This window comes from Protopterus annectens, chromosome 13.part0, assembly GCF_019279795.1.
Source record: "Protopterus annectens isolate FY-2018-M chromosome 13.part0, PAN1.0, whole genome shotgun sequence".
Lineage (NCBI taxonomy): Eukaryota > Metazoa > Chordata > Ceratodontiformes > Protopteridae > Protopterus > Protopterus annectens.
This window is the reverse complement of record NC_056747.1, coordinates 1,186,186,399-1,186,195,401: the sequence shown is the minus strand read 5'-3', so window position 1 is coordinate 1,186,195,401 and position 9,003 is coordinate 1,186,186,399.

Below are 9,003 nucleotides of genomic sequence, written 5' to 3'. Positions count from 1 at the left end.
TGGAACTTTTAAAAATATTTCAAGCTTCGCATTGCCAGCAAAGATTTGTTACTGATCGTATCACAGGATGCTTACAAATTAATATATAATCACTATATGTAAAGGGTGATGTTATAGAACAGTACCTCCTCAGGTACGCAATAGCAAGTCACACTTAAATCCTGTCCACCAGCCAACACCCGATGATGTGTTCAAATAATGAATGAATATCCATGGTGATGTCTTCGCAGCCACATGAATATTCATCAGGTATTCGGCAAGATAGCTAGTGGCGGCACTACAATTAAATAATGGTAATGAAACAACAATATAACTCCAAGTAATACAGTTGTAAAATGAGTTATATATTATGCCATGTAAAGTTTCACAACATCAATCGCATTACAAACTAACAGAAATTCTCTGGTTCATCATTTGGATGACCTTTGTAAACATTTATATTTGAATACAGACTACACTGTAGATTTTTTAATGCAATTCTCATCAGTTGCCAAGTTGTGATCACACAGATGTGCTAAGAAAATGTATAATATACCAGGTAAGTCTACTGTCAGCTGTCAGTCAATGCCTTTGCAGTTCAGTTACAGTTTTATCATGTGCATGTCTCTTAGAAAAAATTCAACAAGCAGGATTTTCAAACAAAGTAAAAACCACAACAATTAGAGACAGAGTGCAAATATGAGGCAAGAATCTGGACATTCTATAATTATCTGCAACTCTGCTAGGTATGTTTCAAGCAAGAAAGCTGTTCACAAGCTCAATGACAAAAGCTTCATCCACTTCACTTAAATCCAACGAACAAATTCATTTAAAAAAAAGGCATTGTTTTGCAATGTCAAACAGGAACTAATACCAACACAGACTTGTAAAAGCAATTCACCCCCTTTGTCCCATCTCACTTAAATTCACCATAAGCCACACAAATCACCAAAACAAAGAAATCACAAACACAATCCAGACAATATTAAGGATAAAAAAACACCTCCTGATTTCTCCAAGTCTTTTAAGCATCAAAACAGTAATCATCTAGACTCCAGTAATCACTCAGGAAATCTCCAACTAACTATACAAAGTCAATAATTCATTACAGAATGCTCCCCTTTTACTCACATTAGAAGCACATCATCTGCAGTTACATTTGTCAAGTACAAGTCATGCATTTCTTATTTTTAGTTATGTCTAAATGAAAAGAAAGCAGTAAGCAGCAACACAATATACAACAAAACCTTCTTCCTGTTTTATGGCAAAGCTGTTAAAGACTATAATAATATTAAAACAAACGTTACTAGAGACATCCAAGTGAAATAATTTATATCGGTTTACCATATTACTTCACAAGTACTCCTTTTTAAAAAAGATTATTTACTTTATGATATATAATTACAATTAAATGGAAACTGAATGTGAACAAGAAGGAAATAAAGTTATGTATAGGGGAGAAAGAATAACAAAAATAGAACAGTAGTAAAGGAGGGAAAATAATTGTTTAATATGAAATTTTACTAGTAAGATTTTATGAAGGATAGTCAGGTAGAGAAAATAAGTAATAAAACTTTACCATTTTATATGGTTGAAGAAGAATTATAATACAAATAATATCGCAATTATTAATGATATAAAACATATTATAGTAGTAAGTCCATATTGTTTTTTGGTAGATACATCTTTAGAACAATCTGTTTTTTGTTTCTTTTTTTAAATATCAGACCAATTGTCTTTTTCTGGTGATCTCTTGGGAGTAGAAGATATCCAGCCCATATCTTCTGAAAGAGAAATGATATTGTTATTTTTAATAAAAGAGAGTGCTTCTTCATTAGTGGAAAAAGTCTTAGTGCCCGAAGTCAGATGAAGTCTTACTCTTCTTTCTAAGTTCCATAGTCCTGGATGAGTAACCATTGTCAAATCTAATAACTGATTGTCCAAATTTTATTGAAACTTTTGCCCAAGCAGACTTTAATACCAGTTCTTTATCCAGACAGGATAAAAACTTGACTAAAATAGATCTGGGTTTAGATGTATTAGTAGAAGGAGATGTTTTGTCAATCAGTCTGTGTGCTCTTTCTATGCCATAAGAGAAACTTTCTTGTAGATTATGTACCTTAGAAATCCAAGCTATTAAGAAAGAGACCATGTTATCACCTTCTGACTTTTCTGGCAGACCACAAATTCTTAAACTGCTCCTTCTGCCTCAGTTTTCCAAATCATCCAGTTTCTCCATCAACCAGGAATTGTGATTTTTTTTTTAGTATTACTGTTTGAAATTAATTTTCTTTAAGTCTGCTGTCAATATCATATAGTGTATTTTCAAGATATTAGGTTTTTGATTGAAGCTGTTGAAATGTCTTTAAAAATATTGGTTTGTTTAAGACTATTTTCTTTTACTTCTTGAATATTTTCTTGGAATCTATCTATTTTAACAGTTCTTGAAGTGTTATTGTCACCATTTGCAATTCTTTCTTGATAGCAGACTCTGTATGGTTGTTCTTTGAGTTATTTATCCTTCAGAGTATAAGATATTATTCCCTTGAATAATCTGACAGGAAATTTTCTTCAATAAAACTCCAAACTTTTGATTTTAGTAGAAGACGTGCTTTAATAAATATAGACTATAAGTAAAATAATAATTTTGCAATTTTTCCTTTCAAAAATTGTAAAATACTGCAGAGCCCTGAAAAGAATTGTTAACTCTGTGCTATCTTGGATCCACCTGAACCTTATTTCTCACCACAGAAAGTTATGTCATGCTTGTTTCGATCTGAATGTTTACTTAAATGTAGTTGAACATTCTGTTGCTTTACTTTATTGCTGTAGGTTTCTTATATAATTTTAAATGAATAATTTGTCTGCTGGATGACAGGTTCAAGTCCTCTCTGCAAATGCTCACTTATGATGAGTAGTTTAGCATACTAGTTGCTTATTGAATGGATGTGTGGATGTATGAATGGATGGATGGTTAGTTGGATGGATTTAGTGTGACTATCATGCTCAGCTATGATTTCAGATTATACAGTGTTTAATTTTGCAGTAAGTAGATGCCTAGCTATTCTGGTGGCTATAATATAGTATTAGACATAGTTAGATTTTGATTCATTTATAGTCAGCTAGCACTGTATCCATATCAGAAGGATATATGATAGTTTATAAGCGTGTTTGCATTGAGACCAACTTCTGATTATATGTTTTTATGACAAAGGTGATAACTGCTTTAAGTGGGCAGTGGTGGCATTAGGCTAAAGTAGGGCCAGTAGTGGACTGTGGTAGGCTTAGGGGGCACAAAATTTGTGTGTCTCCATAGTCACCAAATTTCCTTTGCTATGCCTCCTGATATGCTATTTCATCCAACCTGGGTAAATACTGTATCTACCAGAACTTAAGAAATATGTTTGCAGAAGTAAATAAATATATTTTCTTTCATGAGCTACAACATTTATAAATACAAACATATACTTCTTAGTAGAAATATATTTCACCTATGCCCCCAGGAATTATTTTATTAGCAGGAAACTTGGCTGAGAGCTGAAAGCTTTGAATTAAGAAATTCAAATTATTCCTCACTGTAATTACCTTAAAATTTAGTTTTAGTGCTGTGCATCCCAGAATGCTGATGAGAAAGAAGATGTACAGTTATTTAACCCTTTTGCTTTTCACAAAAAGAAAGACAAATCAGCATCACTTAAAAAATAATTCAGTACTTATTACCAGCCCAGAAAGAATTTGCCATCTACAGTGGATATAAAATGTTTACACATCCCTGTTAAAGTGTCAGGTTTTTGTGATATAAAAAAGTGAGACCACAATAAATAATTTCAACACTTTTCCCACCTTTAATGTGACCTATAACCTGTACAATTCAACTGAAAAACAAACAAATCTGTTAGGGGAAAAATATAAAAAATAAAAAACGTACAATAAGCTGGCTGCATAAGTGTGCACACCCTTAAACTAATACTTTGTTGAAACACCTTTTGATTTAATTATAGCATTCAGTCTTCTTGTGTAGGAGTCCATCAGTGTGGCACATCTTGACTTGGCAATATTTCCCCACTCTCCCTTACAAAAGCACTCCAAATCTGTCAGATTGCGAGGGCATCTCTTGTGCACAGCCCTCTTCAGGTCATTCCACAGATTTTCTATTGGATTTAGGTCTGGGCTCTGGCCGGGCCATTCCAAAACTTTAATTTACTTCCGGCGAAGCCATTCTTTTGTTGATTTGGATGTATGCTTGGGGTCATTGTCGTGTTGAAAGGTGAAATTCCTCTTCATCTTCAGCTTTATAGCAGACGCCTGAAGGTTTTGGGCCACAAGTGACTGGTATTTGGAACTGTTTCTACCCAAAACATGATACTGTTACCACCATGCTTCACCATGGGAATTATGTTCTTTTGGTGATGCAAAGTGTTGTTTTTTCGCCAAACATACCTTTTGGAATTGTGGCCAAAAAGTTCAACCTTGGTCTCATCAGACCATAATACATTTTACCACATGCTTTTGGGAGACTTGATGTATTGTTCTGCAAATTTTATTCAGGCCTGGATGTTTTTCTGTGTAAGAAAAGGCTTCCATCTTGCAACCCTACCCCATAGCCCAGACATATGGAAAATACGTGAGTTTGCTGTCACAACCAGTACTTGCCAGAAATTTCTGCAGCTCCTTCAGTGTTGCTGTAGGTCTCTTGGGAGCCTCCCTGACCAGTTTTCATCAATTTTGGAGGGACTTCCAGTTCTTTGCAACGTCACTGTTGTCCCATATTTTCTCCACTTTCTGATGACTGTCTTCACTGTGTCCATGGTATATCCAATGATGACTGTCTTCACTGTGTCCATGGTATATCCAATGCTGTGGAAATTTTTTTGTACCCTTCTCCTGACTGATACCTTTCAACAATGAGATCCCTTTGATGCTTTGTAAGCTCTCTGTGAACCATGGCTTTTGCTGTAGCAGGCAACCGAGTACATGTCAGGAAAATCCTACTAGGACAGCTGATCTTTATTTGGGGTTAATCATAGTCTCTTTAATTGATTGCAGGTATGTACCCAAGAAGACTGAATGTTGCAATTAAATCAAAAGGTGCTTCAAAAAAGTACTAGTTTGAAGGTGTGCACACTTATGCAACGAGCTTATTGTACTTTTTTTTTTTTTATATTTTTTCCCTTAACAGATTTGTTTGTTTTTCAATTGAATTGCACAGATTATAGGTTACATTAAAGGTGGGAAAAATTTTGAAATTATTTATCGTGGTCTCACTTTTTTATATCACAAAAACCTGTCATTTTAACAGGGGTGTATAAACTTTTTATATCCACTGTATTAGATGTTTACTCTTTATTAGAATACAAGATCGTACTGTAACTATTGGCTTGTGTTACTGAACTAAATAAAGACAAAAAACTGTGAACTTGTTAACTTTTTATACTCTCTAATATGACCTAGAAAAATCTATTTGATAAACAGTTACATATAATGTAATTTAATGAAAAATTCACTGAATGAGGGCTTAGTCAGAACAAATGGCTGAAAGTCAGTTTCATTGAAAGACCATTTGTCTGAAATTCCACTTTATTGAATGAAGTACAGCTAGATGTAGTTCTGGAATACATAAGCAGAAATATTTAGAATGGTATGAAGCTGTTGGGAATGGATGGATGGATGAAGAAGCTTTTGTTGATATTTGAGGTGAACTGTACATAATTGTTGTTGATTTGCTTCATTTATGAACATTGGCAGCAGTGATTCACAATGTATCATATTTTCACATTACTACACATTTGTGCAACTGTGCAGTTAACATATTTAATTAAGGGTGCTGAAAGGGGGTTGCCCCCTGCAAAAAAAATGTTTTTGAATACTTTTGACTTTGGTATTTTTGACTATATCATGTTTCAGTTATTACACATTCAATGAAATTGTCTGCAGTGAAATGGTCTTTCAGACATTTTGCCTGACTTGAGTCTTTTCAGTGAAATTGTCTTTCAGTAAGTTGTCTACCACCAGTATAAACATAATAAAACTAGGGTCAAGCTATTTAGTGATGCATGCCTGACTTATCAAAAACTGTGAATATGTGTAGAACAGGAAAAATTACTAGTGCATGGTTAAAAGCAGTGAATGATGAACAGAGCACATGCAAAATAAAATGTGAGTGAAATAAGAAAACAACTAAATACAGGATGCCTATAAAACTAATGGGCATGCAAAAAGTTTGATGAGAGGTTATGAGATGGAGAACAGACTGCTTGCAACATTTTAATTCACAATTTCATGAAATGTCTTTATAAACATGACACCAAGTCTTGTCATGCACTTAATAAATTCTGTGGAATCTTTACTAAAAATAACATTCTGTAAGATATGTAAATAAAACAATTGAGTTCAAAACAATTTGTATACTATTGAACATAAATATGAAATTGTTTGCTTGTGTTGTTGAAGTGAGACAACTTCATACAGTAAAATTTGAAAATGCAGCAAAGACAGATGTGCAAAGCAGTCTGTTGCAAAAGACAGACTGTGGATTAGTGGGCAGAATGTAGAATTTAAATCAGACACATGTGCAGAGTGTAATATCTTGCCAAACAATACTTTTTTAAATATCTGAGTTTAGAAACTACTGAAGAGAGAGCGCTGTGTACATTGTTACTATATACTAGCTATCAGATGATATCACTAAATTAAAACTTGCTGACATGAATACAAAACTAAGAAATTCAGCTTGCCTCTTCAAGTAATATCACTCAAAGAAGTAAATTAATTTAGCAATTTGGAATGTGTCATGTGAGAAGCATGGGATGGCAAATGAATGCACACTGTAAAAGCAAATAGTACATATATGTAGAATCAGCCACACAGTCACAAATAAACTTCATATACTAGGAAGTACCATAGATCATATCCTGACTGACTCTGCTGATTTATTCACAGGCATAGGAAGCTTGTAAAGAGAATATCATATGCAGATTAAATCTGATGAAATACCAGTGATATATGTTTCCAGAAAAGTGACCCTAATATTCAGAAGTAAAATAGATGAGTAACTAAAGAGAATGAAGATCTTAGATGTCTTTACATTCAAACTGAGCTGGGTGAACAGTATGTTTATTACTGGGAAAAGATAAGATTCTCATTTGTATTGATCCATATGATTTGAATTAATTGATTAAAAGAGAGCATTACCCATTGTTTACATTTGAATAAGTTGTCCCAATAATGCCAGATGCAAAGTTGTTTTCAGTACTAGATACAAAAAAGAAATAAATTGTTTCTGACAAATAAAGCAAATGAATAAAACTCCAAATTGTGCTCATTTAATTTGTAATTAGGAAGGTACAGATTCCCTAGACTTCTAGTTGATAGTTCATCATCGCCAAATGTGTTCTAAAGTGCTGTTGTACCTTATTGTTTGATGCTTTACTCATGCCCATTTCCAGTTGATACAGGTGCCTGGATTCAGTTTTATAGAATCCTGGCACTGCCATAATAATTAGGTCAACAGCTTCAATATACCACATTATTTACATTTTATTATTAGCTATATGTCTGTTTAAGGGAAACTAGAAATAAAGGTAGTCTGGCGATATCTATATTTAATAAAACAGTTGTGAGATTGCCTGAAGTAAATAACAGTTATGACACAATTGATTGTGATAAAAACACCTTAAATATTCTAATATGGTACAAAAGTCCAACTTTGTCAGCTTTAGACCAATACTCATTTGTTGAAGGATTGCATAATTATATGGGCACTAATAATCTTATTATACTGGGTGATTTAAATTTTCCCAGTATTACTAGAGTAACATTAACTATACTGGAAGAATAATTTTATGATCTAATTTCAATTAACAATTTTGTACAGTTTATTAACTTTCCCACAAGAGGAAATAATATATGAGATGTAGTAACTACAAATGTACTAAACAGGTTAACAAACACTAAACAGTTATGTCCAGTGGGAAAATGAGATCACATTGTTTTTGAATTTTCAGTTATGAATTACACTCACATCAAAACGATTTTTGCTAAATCAAAAATTTATAACATAGTCATGTAGTTCATGATTAATTATGTGGATACACTTGAGGAAGACTCATCTGATACATCTACAATTTGAAACACAATTTGGAATGCAACCTGGAATACTTTTGAAATATCTGTTGGGATTATCTATCTTATATGTGTAGGAAACCCATTACTAAGTGCAATGAGAAGTTGTCCATATCCTGATGGCGTACAAAGAATTCTAAATTACTGAAGGAGAAAAAGGGGAAATTTAGAATCTGGAAAATTACAACATTGCAGCTGCAAAAATGGCTTACAATTTTGTAAGTAAAAGGTTAAAATCATCATTAACGATACTTAAATGTAACTATGAAAACAATCTATTGATCAAAGGGTCAAATAAGAAATGTTATTGTTATGTTAATCAGGCTAATAGGAAGAACAAATTCTATTGGTCCAATTGTGATAGCTAGCAGTGTGTTATATGCAGGGGAAAAATTAGGAAATGCTTTTAACAGGCATTTTATTGTCTCTAACATTAGCAGGAAACATTATTATATATAAATATATAAAATGAAGTGATTCTATCTATAATAGATACTCAACAACATCCTGTCTTTATTGAGGACTCTGTGATTAATTCTTTTGACACTAATAAAATATCATAGTAGTCCTGGTTCAGGCAACATATCTGTCTACTTTCAGACTTCATCTTATATATTTATTTCAGCAACTGTGACATCAATCTTTATTAAGTTATTGACATCTGGCTATGTTCTTTCAAGTTGGAAATGTGTGGATGCTGTGCCTATTCATAAAGGAGGTGCAACAGATAATATAACCAGTTATAGACCAATTATCCAGACTTCTTTGGTTGACAAGAGTTTTGAAAAATGTTTTCTATCAGCATTGAATGATGATTTAATGAGTACTTTATTGGACAGTTCACAACATGGGTTAATGAATAATAGACTGGCACTTACTAATCAGGTTAATTTTTATGAACCT